This window comes from Coloeus monedula (genome assembly GCF_965178545.1).
Source record: "Coloeus monedula genome assembly, chromosome: 16".
NCBI classification, from domain to species: domain Eukaryota; kingdom Metazoa; phylum Chordata; class Aves; order Passeriformes; family Corvidae; genus Coloeus; species Coloeus monedula.
The window spans coordinates 7,180,365-7,197,782 of record NC_138796.1 but is presented as its reverse complement, the minus strand read 5'-3'; the positions used below and the strand labels follow the sequence as shown (position 1 = coordinate 7,197,782).

The 17,418-nt window shown below is 42.5% G+C and overlaps 1 protein-coding gene across 2 annotated transcripts in view; it reads left to right on the top strand.

The window, feature by feature from the left end:
- The window catches only part of TOM1L2 (target of myb1 like 2 membrane trafficking protein), a 57,114-nt gene that overhangs the window by 562 nt on the left and 39,134 nt on the right, over nt 1–17,418 (top strand). The gene's annotated exons all lie outside the window — the stretch shown is intronic.

Genomic DNA, 17,418 nt, shown 5'->3' with positions numbered 1-17,418 from the left:
TTGTCCATGAGAAGAGAGTGACTCCACACCGAGATGGATGCAGGAAAGTTGCTGCATCCCCCAACTCCTTTTCCTGAAGTTGAGCACCTTCTTCCATACCACCCTGTCATTGATCCAGCTTTTCCCAAAGTACTGAAACCTCCCTGTACCTCTGAGTAGGCAGGGGGGTGATGTGGTTTAGAGATACAAATACGCACTCGGTTTTCAGCCTGGAGCTTGAATTGTGGTTTTGGTAATGCTTTGGTGCCATTAGCAGGCTATTCTGAGCAAGCTTTCACTGTGTGGCCAGTCAAGGCCTCCCTGGGCTGCTGTGGCTACTCCCTCCCACAGGCATGTTCTTTCATGGCTACTAATGTTTTGGTCTGGGTTGCCATGGCTGGGGCAAAGAAGAGAAAGGAGAAAGCCTGGGCATCACTTGTGCAGAGTTTGGTAACTGAGTTTTCATCTCAGCTGGGTGGGCTCTCAGTGCCTCCTGCTTTCCTCTTTTGGGCCCTGAAGAAATTGAATATCTCTGACATTGTGGTGGGAAGGAACAGGCTGGCTCAGGTTCCTGCAGTGCAGGAGGGCGGGCAGTCCCAAAGCCAAGGTGATGCTCAGTCGAGCATGTCTGCTGCGAGGGAAGGCTGGGAGAACTGGGATTGTTCAGCCTGGAAAAGAGAAGGCCTTGGGATGACCTAGTTGTGGCCTTCCAATATCTGAAGGAAACCTACAGGAAAGATGAAGAGAGACTATTTACAAGGGTCTGGTGTGACAGGACAAGAGGGAATGGCTTCAAACTGACAAGGGAGTAGGGGTAGATGGAATATTGGGAAGAAATTCTTCCCTGTGAAGGTGGTAAGGCCTTTGCACAGGTTGCTGGAGAAGTTATGGCTACCTCATCCCTGGGAATGTTCCAGGCCAGGCTGGATGGGGCTTGGAGCAACCTGGGATAGTGGAAGGTCTCCCTGTCCGTGGCAGGGGGTGGAATGAGATGATCTTTAAGGTCCCTTCCAACGCAAACCGCTCTGTGATTCTGTAACGTACAGCTCTGCGTAGTCTAGCCTGTAGCTGCTCTACGTTGACTTACGGAATGATGGAAGTCTTTGAAAATTATAGTGGAGAAAACTTTGCAGAGTGTCGCCTCATTGCCTCAAACCTCTTTTATCATCCTTTCCTCATCCCCATGTGCAGGGACACCCCTTGTTGAGGTAAAGGGCCCTTGCATGGGTGAGTCTCACGCTGTGGTCTGAGCATGGCTGGACTCTCTTTGTCAGGCTATGTGGAGCATATGTATAACTTGCTGTTTATCCTCAGCCATCTGGGGTGTTTATTTCTTCTGCTTAGGGAGAGAAGTGCTGGGAATCGGGGGAGAATAATGAGAACAGCTCAGCTGAAAGGTGATTTTGGAGTGAATTGGCTTTGTTGTGTTTGGCCATCAGAGCACCCCTGCCAGGAGAGCTGCTGCTGGGCCAGGCCTCTGCCGTCAGCCTGGGAAGGGAAGGCAGCAATTTCTCCTCTCTTCATTGGCAGCTTCTTTCAGCATCAGTCAGTGGTTTGAAGGAGCTGAAGGATTGTTGGGGGACAGGGAGGGAGGAGCAGTAAAATCTTCTTTTTTAGCCTTCTGCCTCTTTAAGTCCAGAGTGCAAAGGTTTTCACAGCTCTCACATCCCTTCTCTCACTGAACGAGCAGTTGCTGCCAGCTTTGAGGCTTTGAACACTGAGCTGCTTCCATCAGATAAGGTTAGGTGTGCAGCTTCCCTTAATGCAAAATTCAGCTGCACTTTCAGAATGTTTTTTTTTTTTTACTCCCAGGGGGAAGAGATAACTGCAGATTTTATTTTGGAAGACAAATTTTTCTGCTTCTCCTATCGCTGCCAGTTATCCCTTTCTGAGACAGCAGTAAAACAAAAGCATGCCTTGTTCTCAGACACTGCTATTTGCCCAGTGCTTCCACAGTTTGTTTTTCCAATGAGCTTGTGGAATATAATTTTCACTTATGTTTCTCTTCATTCATTGAAAGAAATGGAATAATTTTGTATTTCTGTTTAAACATATTGTGTTGTACACAGTTGTGATGTTTTCAAGCAAGGCCTAACACTCACCATAAGGGAGAAGTGCAGAAAATCCTGTAGGTCCATCAGCACACCAAGAATGTGTGTTCTCTGCCAGGAAGTAGCAGAGGTTCACAAGAAGATTTAATTAGGGCTCTACAATATCTGCAGATAAATGCCAGGTCTGAAAGAACAAAGATGTCAGAAAAGGTTTGGGGAGAGCTGAGAGAGGTAATACAAAGGATTTTCTCTTTTCTCCTCTTTATCTGGATAATGTCTGAAGCTAGGCAGGCTTTTTATGTTAACTCTTGCTTAATGTGGGAAAGTAATGCTAGGATGAGCTCAGAGGATTTGTAATGGAGATGGATAGAGTCTCCTGCATCTAAAGTGCCAGTTGAAGTGGCAGCCAGGTTCCTCGTGGCTGAAACCTACCTGATTTTTGAACTGGCTTATATGGTACCCTGTATTTAATTCCCAGTGGTGACATAGCAGAAACAATATAAGCCATCACCATGGCTGCTAATTATGAACCTTACCTAATTTGGCTATAGTACTTAAATTGCCCTCTGGACACTAAACTGGCCTTGTGTCTCCAGCAAGGTCCTCTCCTGAGAAGAGCAGGTGGTTTTTGGTGGGGCTGTTGTGTGGAAGGCAGACAGCTGTACCTGAGAGATTCCTGAACTTAAACCATTTTCATTCCATATTGCTTTCAACCTGGAGGTTGCTGTGAAGGGAGCTTATAGCATCATTTTACATATAAACCAAAAATCTCACCCAGGATTTTGTAGCAGAATCCAATACTTCCCAAAGGTTTTGTGAGGTGTTTTTCAGAAGGTCTTTGTGACAGCTGGTGAGAGTCTAGAGGGTGGAATTGGGTGCCGTGGGTTTCGTAGGCTGCCAAGTACATCGAGGTTGACAAGACCCTTTGTGGCATTGGTTGCTGGCCCAGTTCTTATGACTGAACTGTTTATTTTTTCCAATCACTACTGTAAATACTATCTTGAAGAATATCCCAACCAGTGAGGAGCAGAAGAGCAGGAAGATGTGTAGTAAAGCAGCGCTGACAGAGTGCTTGCTGTGTGGAGAGGGATCGGCCTGGAGAAAAAGCTGCAATTTACAGTAGTGGGAATTTGCCTTGAGATTCACCATCCTGCCATAAATTGCATTTTTATCTTTCTTTGTTCAATGGAGCCATCTTTAAAGTGTCACCGCTCTATTCAAGGTTATTAGAACAAATACCCTTGCTGCAGGTTGGCAAAAACATCTTTGACGATTAAAGCTGATTGAATTACCAGAATGTGGAGTGCTGGTGACTCTTTTGTGGCCATTCTGCTTATTTGACAGTGGCCATATGGCTTATATGTGAAGACACGAGAAAGCCTGGTTTAGTTTTTTTGGTTTTACTCTGGAGACTTTGCAAAGGCTTCAGGAAAATCCTTATTTCTTTGAATCCAAACCAAGCCTTGCTGCTGCCCGCCTCATGCAGGTGCAGAGGGCTGACCTGGGGCAGTGAGGTGTGAAATGGGCTCCTCACGGGGTGGTGGACAGGGGCATCAAGGTCAGTTTTGGTCAGGCTCTGGTCAGGGCTCTGTGTGCTGCTGAACTCAGCTCTTCTCACTGCAGCCCCAAATCTGCCTGACCCAGAGCCAAAGACCTCTGGGAGAGAAGTTCAGCACCTGAATTCAGTGCAGCGAGACTTGAAAGTTAATTTTTAACAATACAGTAGAAAGGACGTTGTCCTGTGTGGCTGGGAGTGGGGATCAGGTGCTGCTGGTTTACACCCCTGGTCCCTGTTGCTGAAGGGAAGTCTCAATGCATGGTGCCGGTCTGGGCTCTTGCCTTGGAGTCTGTTTTTGGAGGAGGAGCAGTGTGGTGATTTAATACAGAGTATTGTGTAAGGAGGCTACAAAAACAAGGTTTCAGCAAAAGATACAGAGGCACTTTATAGAAGCAACAGTGTGGCACACAGCTTTTCAATTGATTTGTATCAAAGCACTTGCAGTTTCCATTCAAGGCTGTTAAATTGATAATATGTATAGTGGATACAGTCTGTTTTCAGAGCTGCTGTTTTGTTCCCCCCTCCCCCCCCCTTTTTTTTTTCTTTTTAATGGGAAAATGCTTCAGCTAAGGGGGTTTAAAACACCTTTTTATTTTCCCTTCCGTGAGAAGCACTTGAGCCCTTTCTTCAGGTTTCTTATATCTCTAAGATTTTTATGAGTCTTAGAATAAAAACGGTTCCTAAATAAATGAGTTGATAGCTGCAAGCAGGAACAGAGAAATGCATTAGAGCCAGCAGCCCGTGGTAGTCCTGCGGGAGGCATTAATCCAGGCTCTCTTGTCCACAATTTCCCTAAATTCCCTTCAAAGTAAACTTACTACTTTGCTGTGCTGTATGTGAAACATTTTTTTTAAAGACAAGCCTTTCCCCAGTGCTAGAAATCTGTGTTTAAAGTGCACACCATACTCTTAGAATGTGGTCCCCGTAAAATATCATTTTTGCAGTGTGCTGTTGGGCTCTGAATCCTCTCTCGCTTCATTCATTGCCTTAAAATAAAATAAAACATCCTTTGCATTTACCCATAACCACGGAAGCGTTGTCCCCTGGTCTAAGGGAAGTTTTTGTCAGTACAAGGTGGCAGTAACTTTTCTTGCTGTATCAGAAAGATGAATTTTGCCTTCGCCTGCAGTAAAAAGGGCACAAGAAGTTCTCAGAGCTGAAGTACTTTTCTAGGTACTCCTGTAGCTGGTCAGTTAGAAATCCAGCCCCCCCACTGCTCATTCAGAATTGTGCTTGTCATGCAAAAAGAGCCTGATAAAGTGCTTTTAGTTTTATAAGATTATTTGGATCTGCTTTCACTTCATGACAATGGATTATGTTGTAAGGAAAATCTCCATGAAATATGAAAATGGATATCTTTGCTTTTAGAAGAGCAAATAAATACTGAGTCATGAATCTGGCAACTTGGAGAAACTACCTACACGTGTGAAGCTGGGTAATTAGTATAATACCATTTAATACTGGGTTTCTAAGACTGGATTTATTTTATAGGCACAAAAGCAGATTGTAGTTTGTGAAGGTATTATAACATGTATTTTTGAGTAATGCTGTTTTATCTCTTTCAGCATGGTACACTTAAATGTATATTCCATATGCTTCTAATAGCTGTCTGTATGTAAGAGTGAGGACAGCTTGTTCCCAGTTTGTTACTGCTCTGTTCATGAACTCAGCAGATTTTTTTGAACTCCATATTTAAAATATGCTTGCCTAAAAGCCCCAGGAAATCCCCCACAAACCCTTCCAACAGTTTTAATATTTCATTCAAAACAATTTTCCCCCAAAGAAGTACTGTGTGTTTTCCTTAGTGCGGAACAGTTTTAAGGTAGGCAGACTTTCCTATGAATTCATAAACTACACTGAGTTTTTAATTAACAGTTTTTGAAGGTGATGAAGGCATTTGTGGTATTCTCAGTGATAATAGTCAGTGGAGGGACAGCAACAGCTCTTGCAGAAGTTTTGATGAGATGATCCCTCCTGGGGAAGGTGCTGCCTGGTACCTTCAGGACTGGGGCTCTTTAAGGCTGGCCTAGCAACCTCCTTCCTCATCTGGTGTTTCCTACTTGACTAAAAGTCATTTCATCCTTCGTGTTTGGGTTTAAAATCTGTACAATGTATAGGTGATAAGAGCATAAATGTTTAGAGAACACAGGGAGAAAGGACACTGTGGGAGCCCTGAGACGTGAGGAAGGGCCCCTAAAGCGCAGCCTGTGAAATGCAGCGATGAGTCTGCGCAGATCATCCAGAACTTGTTTTCCTCTTTCTCATTTGCATCTGCCTGGGGAATTCCTAGTTTTCTATGTAAAAAAACTTTTTGCTGGGCATAAAAATCCTACCAAGAATAGCAAAGTCTTATCTTCTGTATTTGTGTAGTTATTCTGCTGATGGTCTGCCCAATCATTTCAGTTTCTGTCAGTGGCAAAAGGCTCTTTTTAAACTGATGGTTCTTCAGCACATAAGATACTGGTCTAGAAGCTTTGCTAGAGCTGGGTCTCTCTTCCCTTAGGAGCAGCTCCTTTGCTACAGGTGAACATGTTTTTATACAACCCAGGGAGTCAGATCTTCCATCTGTAGGTAACATTTCCCATTGCTCAAGAAGGGGAGATGCAAATAAATCCAGCCAGTCTGTTATTGGCAGCACTGTCTCTAAATTTAAATATACACTCCATGATTGTTCTCTACCTGACAGAATTGTGAGGTGGGCTCCAAAATGTAGTAACTCATTTCAAAATCAAAGATGAAGGATGAAAAAAATCCATGCCCTGTCTGTGGTGAGCAATTCCTGGCATGGCTGTGTATGGACTATTTACCCATGCTCCTGTATCTCTTGGTTCACAGCATTTGGCAGCTCAGTGTAGTCGCAGAGAGCTTCAGGAGACTCAAAAATGAGGAGATACTCGGAAGAAACCCGTTGAATAAGTTGGTTACCTTGTAGCCTGCTTATTCTTTGAGAGTGAGGCATCCTGTTTCCCATTTGGTCCTCGGAAACCTTCTGGGTTAAATTAGCTTGGGAAGAAATTCTTTGTTCAAATTCAAATCAAAGAAAACATACACAAAGTGAAGGCACAGATTTGTGTTGTAAACTGTGTTTGAATCCCAAGAATTTTTCAGAGCATTGATTTCTTGTTCTTAAGGCAGGAAAGACTTTGTTGCATCCCAAATGTGGTCAGGAATGTTGAAGAGGTTAACTTGAACATGTTGCATCCTCTTCATTTCCATGGGATACATTTATTGCAAGAAATATGACTGGTTTTGTATTTGACCCAAATAACAAAAAAATCCTGGGTTTTTGCCTAGCTTAGTAAATGCAGAAAGTCTTTTTTAAAAATCTGGTATTTCCTGACTTTTTTTAAATAAAAAAAACCCTTTTGTTTTGTCTCAATTACAGCTTTCTGCATTTATTTTCCTTTTGGAAGGAAGGGGGTGTCTTTCCTTGCCTATAAACACAAAAAACTACCTTGAGCATATTAAATAAATTGCAAGCTTCAGCAGCTTTGTCAGCACGTTTTGGAAAGTTTTTATGATATTCTGGGCCTACAGGTGAGGGGTATTTCATAGCTTTGTCTTCTGAGACTAATAAATACATCTGTATATTTAATAGAGGCATTTTACTTAAGCTTTGGTGACCAAATACTTACTGAAATACAGATAATTTTTTTTAGACAACTGCAAGGCTTTAATTAGTAGTTTTGTCCAAAAAGTCCTGCCTGAAGTAAGGTTTTGACTGAAGTGATCCAGAGATTAGATACTATGTTGTAGCTTTTCCTCCAAAACCTCCTTGATTGCAGTTGAAGCAGTGGACATCTGTTTGGCTCAACACTTTTCCCTCTTTTATATGTTGTTGAGTATCTTAACTGCTCAGTTGTCACCAAAAAGCTCTCTGATCAGTTAACAGAGTGGTAAGGAATTTCACCAGTTAATTGGTTCCTAATTTAAGGATTAGGAGAGAAAATACACAAATTTTATTGGAGTATTTCATTTGGAGTGAGTCTTGAAATCCGCCTCCACGCTGTGACCTGAGTTATTTCCTGAATGCTGTCTGGTATTTTCCTGAGCAGGTGTTATGGGATGTAGGCATGATAAGATGATTGATAGTGGGATGTAGAGGTTGGGCTGGATGCAGCATGTATTTGGGTTTGTGTTACCCTGAGCTCACATTTAAGCTGTTGTAGTAAATAGCTTGGTTTTTTTCATTATCTTTGAGCTGCCCTTTCTCTACTGATTTTCGGTGGTTTTAATTAGAAGGGTATTTTGCTGAAAAGAGCGAACTCAGACCTTTGTGAAATTTTCTGCTAGTACAAATAATGGTAAATCTGAAATCACTTATTAGACAAGAAGTTGTTATGGCAACTATAAGATGGTTGGCTAATCAGAGAGTGAGATCAGTTTTTATTTACAAGTGTAATGAGCAATTAAGTTTGAGCAGCTGTCAGACTTGGAAAGTGATTAAAGTTCAGCAAACAACCCAAATGGGTCAGTGTTCAGTTCTGATGGTTTTCTGACACTGCAGCTTGATCATCTGTGGGTTTTACCTACTATAATTAAAACTGCCTTTTAAATCCCTATCCATGCCAATGACTTGGCATAGCCAGTGAGTAGAAAAACCCCTTTTCCTACCAGGTTCCTTAATGGGTATTGCCTGGAGTCTTGATGTGGGTAATGAGGTATTTCACGTGTAGCATTGCTTAAAGCAAAGCTCAGTTTGGATGCAGAATCATCTCCTGGCTGTCGGTGATCACCAGGAGGGAGCTGGAGTGGTGCAGCCTCGCTCAGCCTTTGCACCTCTAAAGGCTCCCTTTCATTAAAAGCAGCATTACGCAGTTGTTGGTTGCTTAGGGAGCTGCTGCTGGGCTCAGAGGAAGGACGTGCACAGTGTACATGAACATTAAACCCAAAGGAAGTGGAGAAAGTCGTGATTCACCCAGAAACAGGAGAGAATGCCCAGGAGAAGCTGACCTTGGCCAGAGCTGGTGAAACTCTGTCATTGGGCTGGTCACAGTGAACGGGGCAGGCTGCTGGTCCTCATGGCTTTCCCAAGCAGGAGCTGGTTCTCTGCAGATTCCAGAAGATTGCATGTGTTCACACTGGGAAAGTTACCCTCCCATCCATACTCAGCACCAGAGCAGCCTATTTCATTTGCTGGGGGTTTGCTTCCCTGCTGCACATGTTAAATAAGCCAAACTGTTTGTAAGCCTTGCTCAAAATCTGTGTTCTAGTTAGAATTTTAACTGTCCAAGACAGTTAAACCAGTATTTTCCAAAATTATGCTGCAATCCCCTGATACATTTACATTTTTATTAATTTTGCCACACTAATGGTATGATGTAGTACAGGCAATTGCAGCAGAACGTGAAATGGATTGGGACAGCTCCTGACCTGAAGAATTTACAAAGTCGTGTGCCTAGATAACACAAGTTGGTGAATGGGGACTTAAGGGAAAATTAAAATGACAGTCTCAGAAACAGGCATTTGCATACTTGACCTAAACTTCTGGTATTTACATTTTCTATTTATCAGTCTTTTTCAGGCTTATCTACAGCAATGGCACATGAGAAACGGCTGTAAAAATGGAACAGAATTTTTAGTAGGGTTACTAAAGACCAAGAAATCCACATTTTTCATCCCCCAAGATGGGATTGCACACATGTATCTTGTTATTGCTGTTGCCTAATTTGCACTCGGGTTTCCTGAGGAGATTGCTTCGAAGTGTTTATCTACTAAGCTTCTGCAGACATAGCAAGCCTGGCTTCTTGGGATGGGCAGCTGGCAATGGGGCCCTTCAGTGACCACAGCATTGGCAAAAGTAATTCTTGTCACCAAGTGGAAGAGGAGCCAACTCTCCCCTCCTCCCATGGTGAAAACACTTAGTGTATTCCAGACACTGATCCTCAAGCCATGGAGATATTGGAGATTTGGGGTAGGGGTGGAGCTTGCTGCCTCTTGCACAGGCCTGCTGCCATCCTGTAGAGCAGTGCAAGGGAAGGCTGAAAAACTGAAATGCAAACTGAAGCTTTCACGCTAGAAAACACGGCCCGTCAACCCTCAAAAGCTGCAGATGCCTCTGCCTAGTTCACTGTACACGTGGGATAATTGTGGTTTTCCAGAGGATGCAGCTCTCACCTTCGTAGTTGTAGATATGTAGGAGAGCTGGAGGTGGGAACATGCACGTGGAAGTTACTGCAAGTGTTGTGTCATTTCATTCATAACACATTTTAATTATCATGTATGGACACTTGCATAAAAATCTTGTACAGCACGCTGCAGCAAAGGAGTAAACTTGTTCTTGTAACTGCCTCCTTGTAGGAATGGGAGATTTTGCCTATTTTTTCCCCTCACTAAATAGTATTTTCAGTTTATTTTAAGCATGTGAGAATGTGGGCAACTGATTTTAGGAGTAACCTGTAAAAAATAATACAAATAATACTGATGTAGGAGCATGATGATTCTCTCTGCCTCATAGTTTGTTTGCAGCAAACATGTTACAAGTGAGCAGGTGGGAGGGGGAGTTTGAAATATATAGGGATGGAATTTTAGAGTTTGCAGCTGATGTGGATTAAAAATTCTTAGAACATTTCATCCATGAAAGGCAATTAGTTTTATTTTATGAATATGAAAAGCACGTAGCTTGTAAGTACTGGAGTGAAGTCCCAAGTGAGTTATTAGAACTTGCTTTACTCATGTAGTACAAAATTGGCCATCAAGAGCTGATAGATTTCAAATATAGCTCACTGACACACTGATCATCCATAACTTTTCATAAAGTCTTTTTTTTTTTGGGCTCACCTGTAATTACTGGATGCTGTTGAAGTCCTGAATGCGGCAGATAATCACAGATCAGGACACCTCCTTGCTCTTGATGGTGATTACAGCATGTTGTGCTGCTGGGATATGGAATTGTGATACCTCTCTGCCTACTTTCCCTACTTTCAGCTGCCTCCTTCTCTCAGATTCATAAGTTAAGGCAGATAAAATGAATGGAGTCTGCTCTTTTTTTAGCATTTGATTTTTTTGGCATTAGGAAAAATTAATGCGATTGTTGTTTTTGGATTATTGGGGTTGTATGTGTGCATAGTTCTCAGCTACTAATGAGTGTTTGGGAAATTATATTTTTTTCAGCTTCTTTTCTAGTTTTTTGGTGAGTTTTTTTTGGTGGGGGAGAGCCAAAGACTCGGCTGCTAAGAAATTTGGTATTTCTAGTGTTAATTAACAGATGTTACTCATCCAGCATGTCAGTGCTTTAATACCTGAGATTCTCAGTTAAGGAACTGGTAGCCCAAATAAAGGAATGAGGTAGCCCCTCCAATCATCCAAATTCCATGGACAAACTAAAACAAGTTTCTCCATGGCAAGTGGCGGGCTACAATCTAAGTTCTGGCTATGGAAATGACTAAATGTCAATGTTTTTTGTTATAAAACACTGGCTGCTGGACAGTGTTCAAAGGAGGAGGAGATTTGGATAACCAGCCTGATGCACTGACCTGTTTAAACAATGCTGTGCTGATAAATTCTCCCACACAGAATCATATGGACACATCGCAGCAGTCGCAGTTAAATTTAGAAAAGGCAAATCTGAAGGAGACCATTTCATCACCCAGGAGGTTTTAATTTATGCTTTCATGCCTCTCATCCAGAGAAGAAAGATGGACACTCAGAGTGGGATGATATTAAACTACTGAAAGTGTTGCCTAATAGATCACAGATGTCTGTGAAGTGGCAAGTCATCATCCCCCCGACAGAACAGGACGAGGGGACACTGTCACGAGATGTGACATGTCATAAAGGATCATTGATTTGTTGCTCCCCTACAGTAAATCAAACATCTCCATTAAAATCCATTAAAATCCATTAATACAGGGCATAGATTTTAAAACTGCTTTGACATTTCTGATTGAAGGCTTTGGTGTATCGATTCCTGACATGAGCAGGACCCTGTTTGTCAATCGTAAAGTACCACCATCATCTGAATATCGTGGGCTGGCAGCGAGGTGGGAATCTAGCCAAGGTCACTGCTAAAAGAGATGAGGAAACGTGCAGTGCAGGCTGAATTTTGGGGAAAAATGCAAATGGCTTGATGGGCTGGGAGCTGCTTGTGTATGACCTCGCTCTGAAGGACGGCTATTTACAGTACATGGGTCAACATGTGAGCTCTAATGAGTGTCAAGGCATGGGAGGAAGGTGTTTTTCTGTGCTTTGTTTCTAAAGCTGTGTAGAATGGAGAAGTCAGATGGGTTTCACTGTGTTTTAAAGAAGCAATAGTGTCTCTCTGCCATCTGTTTTGGAAGAGAGCAACTTACATACACATGTCATTCAGTGGAGTTTGCTGTCAGCAGCAACAATTTCTGCTGATGGGGGAACTTCAGGGAGAAGATTCATAACAAAAGTCTTTATTGTATAGAAACACACCGTTCTGCTTGGGATCCAGCTTCCAAATGCTTTTAAGGACTGTGACTAAACCACCATTTATGCCTCAGATGAAAGACATCTGAGTACAGAAGCTGCCTAGACCAGGTTCTCCTGCCAGGCCTTTTTTGTGCAATACAATAGCAGACGGGAAGGTCTGGCTGGTTTTACACCCTGCAAATGTATCAAGACCTTTGAGCTGTGATAACTAAGCGAGCCATGCTGATATGCTCCCTTGCCTGCTCTGATATTATTATAAGACTTTCTGTTTTGGTTTTCTTTTTGTTCAGGTGAAGCTGTGATCTGAGTATGAAAGAAAACTCTTCTTTGTTGTACAGCTGTTAATACTTGTTTAATATGTATTAATCCATTCACCTTGCTCTGTTTCTGAAACTGCAGTGCAGCTATGCTCAGTTAATCACCTGGAGTTTCCTTCTCCTGAGAGGCTGAATTTGCGGGAGATGGTGGGTGATGTTTTTTCTGCAGCCTGTCTAAATCACGAGAATGTTGTAGCATGACTGTGACTACCATGAGGTCCTTAAAAAGGCACAGTAATTACGTACTATATATTCATGATTGCAGGTACGTGTGATCTGGAAAGCAGGTTGGAGGAAGTTTGGCATTTGGGTGGCACCTTCAAAAAGAAGAAAGCCTGAAAGTTAATTGGAGAAAATGACAGTTCCCAGTTTACTGCTGTGCCTTCCAACAGCACTCGAGCTAAATACTCATTAGGACTGCGCATGTGCATGTCCACGGTGTGTCATTATTTTATTTTAACATAGACTCTGCAGCTATTACCAACTATTCATTTATTCAGCACCAGAAACTTTGGCAAAACGATGAACGATCCCAAAGAGTTTCAATGTGAGCATAGCTAAAAACCAAGTGAAAAATCACAGTAGTCATGACAAGTGGATGGCCAGTGCTGCAGCAGTCCAACCCAAATCACGTTTTCTGTAGTGCTTTGCTGTTCAGATTGAGCCCGTTTGTTCTAGCTGACTGGCTTTTTCCTTGGAAGTGTGAAGCTCAGCATTTTCAGAGCAGTGTGAAATAAGGAATGTAGAAAAAGGACTTGGAGCAGTGAGGTGGCTAATTGAAAAATGCTCTTGGAGCTGTGCGCTCTAACAAAGAAGCTGGCAGGGTTTTATGAGTAAGTCACTCCAGAGCTGAGTTTTGATCTTGAATTTTGAATGAGTCACATTTATATTTTAATAGGAGCGTTTTGATAAAAAGGAACAATCCTCCTGTTGGTTACCATAATGTCTAAGTGGCCGTGACTGTCTTTCTAAAAGCAAATATAGAGAAACAAGAATAGACTGTTGGGTCCAGGAGTATCCAAGTGTGTTGTTGGAGTGTCTCTGTCTTCCAAGTGAGATGCCTTGAACTCAGCAGCTTTGTGAGTGCTGAGGGTCTTTGGTCTTACCTTCATTTTGCTTGGACAGCTGAAATATGTTTCCATAGCCTCTGTATGGTCTTTCCCCAGATCTTATTGATGGTGCTGTGCAGATCACTGATGAGTTATTGAATCCAAGAGAGACAACTGCAGTCACAAAATGTAATGATGCTTTAAAGTGTAAAACAGTTCTATAGGCTACAGCTCAGAGATATCATTGTCTCGTTCATTTGAGCAATCTTGTCTGGTTTGCATCGCCTTGCAAAACTCTTGCTTTTTTCCTGAAAGACCAGGCTATAAAAGCATTTTGCTTTTGCCCTCAGCTGACTCCCCTCACTTCTGAGAGAGCAACACTGCACCGAAGGGAGGGGGACCAGCAGGGTGGAAGCAAAAACCTGCTGATATTATAGCTTCTTCTGATCCCTGTTATGCAGAGTGAAATATAACATATCTGACTGTTTGATTCACTAATTTCAGTGGTGGAGCACAGCTGGTAGGCAGGTGGACTGTTAAGAGACAAGACAAAGATCTAAGATCTGCAATCTTCTGAACTTTCAAGCGAAAAAGAAAAAAGAAAAACAACTGCAAAACACAAGATGTTTTATGCTATTTGAACACCAAACACTGTTGGAAGGAAGGGGAGAAGTTTGGACTTGGAACTTTCTTAGTTTTGGATCTCTGTAACGCGATGCACTGGTGTGCATGTTTCTTGCATAAATAGAAGGTGATTTTGTGTGTGTAATTTGTCCCAAATGTATGAATTGAGAGTCTCTGAAGCAACATCTGGAGAAGACCCAAGAGAGAAAACTGTGAGTTCTCTGAAAACAAAGATCTGTTCATTCATGAGATTCTGATATTCCAACAGAAAACAGCAGTTGTGCTATTTTCATTTAATGTTGTTTCTAGCAAGTGCCACATTTAACTTTCCCTTTTGCCTTTTCTCTCAAGACCATTCTGCAGCACCATAAAGACTTATTGGTACTTACAGATGGACTTTTGGAGAGATTTTTACCCTGGTCCTGTCATCATTCAGCTGGAGTAGCTGCTCTCAGTGCTTCTAGCAGTCAGAATTCCAGTCTCAGCTGTACTAACATGCACATGGAGCAGTAGTATGGATTGAACAGGGCAGAGAGGAACTTCTTGAGGAGAAGCACTGTTGGTTTTTCTCTGTGAGATCCCTTTTTACCTGGTTTCAGGATGGGTGGTAAAAGTTCCTCTGTTTTCTTCCTGCATTCAGAAGGTAATTCCTGCCCTGCCCTGCACAACCTGTTTGTTACGTGGTGACTGTATGGGAATTTCTGACCTGATTTCCTTGTGGTGACATCTCCAGTCAGAGCAGGTTGTTTGGGCAGAGGCTTGGCTGGGGGTGTGTGCACTGAGACTGTTTATACTGGGAACTTTACACTGCTGAACCCTCTGAGTGCTGTAAATTATGCAGGATTTCAGTGTGAGCAGGGAAATGCTGATATTGCCATTTGGCAGAGCGTGGAAATGTGGCCACAAGAGTTGGATCTTAGAGGAAAGGTGTGAATTTAAAAAAATAGCACAATTTTTTCTCCTTTTCCTCACAGACTACAGATAAGCTGATGCTGTGTGTGCATATGCAGTGCCCAAGGTCTGCTGCGTGTCAGGCGTGGAGTGCCAGATTGTCTTTCTTCCCACCAGAACATTTATGCTTTAATTTGGGACACGTGGTGGGAACCAATAGCATCTTGTTTCAGAGAGACTTTCTGATAATCTCACTGGTGGTATCGTGTCGCTGTGTGAGACACAAACCCGGCATTATCCCAGTGTTCGGAGCTGCTCCCGAATCAGGAGCTGTGCAAGGAGCCCTTGGCACCAGGCTGGGAGCTGCCAGCCCTTCTGGCAGTTATGCAATTAAACTATGCCACAAACTCTTCAGTTCAGGGGGAACTCCTCCTTGTCACCTTCCTCTTAACATTTCTTACTGCACCCTGGAATCCTTTGGTCACATTCCAGAGTCCTTGTGTGAACGAACTGGTGCCATTTCAATGCCCTTTAATGAGTGTGAAAGAGGTCGAGGAACTGATTACTCCTTTCAAAGGGGATTTGCATGACTTGCATGCCATTCCTTTGCTGTTCTGTGATAGTTTCCAAAATCTGTTTAATCTTGTCAGTCGTATCTGGGTGCTATTTGAGGAGGGGCCTTCCAAAATGTCCATGAAATACTGGACAGGTTATTGAGTATTTTTAATTTATTGCACTTTGGCTGTGTTGGGTAGGGATCCTCTTACAGCTGAGTGCAGGCAGAGCTGTTTCACTAGAAATCCAGAACTACAACCTGCTGTGTTTTGGTTCTAGAAGAGCTCTGCAGGCTTTCAATTCGTGGCAGCGCAATACTGCTCTTCAGACAAATCCCACCCAAACCTTCTCTGCAGCCAGTGAACTCCTTTGTACAGCTGAGAGAGCACTGCAGCAGCAAATCTGGGTCACACACCCAACAAAGGACACACAACTCTAGATGACAAGTGCTCTTGTGCTCTCTGTTGCTGAAGAAGAGACTAAAATTAACTTCTGACTCTTACTCGAATTAAAAATTACCCAAGGGGAAAAGAACTAATTCTCAAGAAGACAACTGTTATGTCTTAAACCCACACAGTCTCAGCTGTGTATGCAGAAATGCAGAAATAAAAAGGTAGTAACCAAGTTTTTTGGGAGAAAGGGGATTTCTTTTTCCCTAAAGTATCTCAGAAAGGGAATACAACCAAGGTTATTGGAGACCACAGATGAGCATTCCATTGCTAACCTCTGTACAGTGCTGCAGCAGCATCTCTTTGCTCTGCCGTCTCCAAAATATCACAGTTTTTACCTGTGGAGTGCTGTCATATCCACATTTTGTCAAAATAAACCTTAACTCTCTGCGTTTTACAAGACCAGTGAGTGAACTGGCTGCCAGCACAATTTTGTGCAGGATCAGCATTTTCCAAAATCATATATAAAAAGTGATTATAGCAGACCAGAGAGTCTGAACATTGCTAAGTTGCTGCCTGATGCCAAATGCTGTCAAGGACACACAAATTTGTTAATATAGTTTAAGATTAAGGAAACAAATCATGTGCCCAGCTTCAGGAATACTCTCTATTTAAGGCATAATCTCTTATTTTGGAGCATTTGACTTGTAAATCCTTTGCAGCTCTGGGGATCACCTTCTCTAGCAGATCAGATGTAGTGATATTTTTTTTTATATCTCTGAATGTTGAATAAAATGTTTTTCTAAGCGATAAGGACTATATGGAGGTGAAGGCAGAGCACATTCTATAGCAATAAAACCTTATGTACAGTGTAAGAACAAAAAGCAGCTAATAAAAGTGATTCTTACAAGTAGCTTTGCACAAAGATAAATTCCTGTATCCTAAAAAACATTAAACAGCTCTGCCTGCACTGTCAATGCAGTAAATTAAAAATACTCAGTAACCTGTTCAGTATTTATTGGACATTATGGAAGCTGTGCATCTCTCAAACAGAAAGAATTTTTATTGACCAAAGTGAACTTTACCATGAGGTGGTGATGGCTGAAAAAGATCCAGCTGGGAGATTTTCAGCCTCCATTCCCTCCCCAATGTGTGCCCTGCAGTGCTGCTTCTCGGAATGGGAAGCAAGGTCTGTAACAAATGTTTTCCTGTTCCATAATCTCCTTTTCCATGGTGTCCTCTCTCTTCTGTTCAGCTCTCTCTTCTGGGGTTTTGCATAGCTGTCTGGTTTGTCTCAAACTTCTGTAATTGCTGTCCTTGGTGGAGCTGCTTTAACCACAATTTTGGTGCAGATAAGTCACTGAAACGTGAATTACCCAGGCACTGTCTTTCTCCAAATAATGTCCCATAATTATGGCCTGTGAGCATCTGTATCCTCAGTCACAGTGATGAAAATATTAATAGGAAAAAATGGTGTTGGTAAACAAAAAGAGATGCGTGAAGTCCTTGGAGCCTGGACTTTCCAAACAAAATCTGCCTTGTTCTGGGGTACAGATTGGGGTCAGATGTAAAGACAGAAGGATAGTTGGAGAAGATGGTACCCGTGGT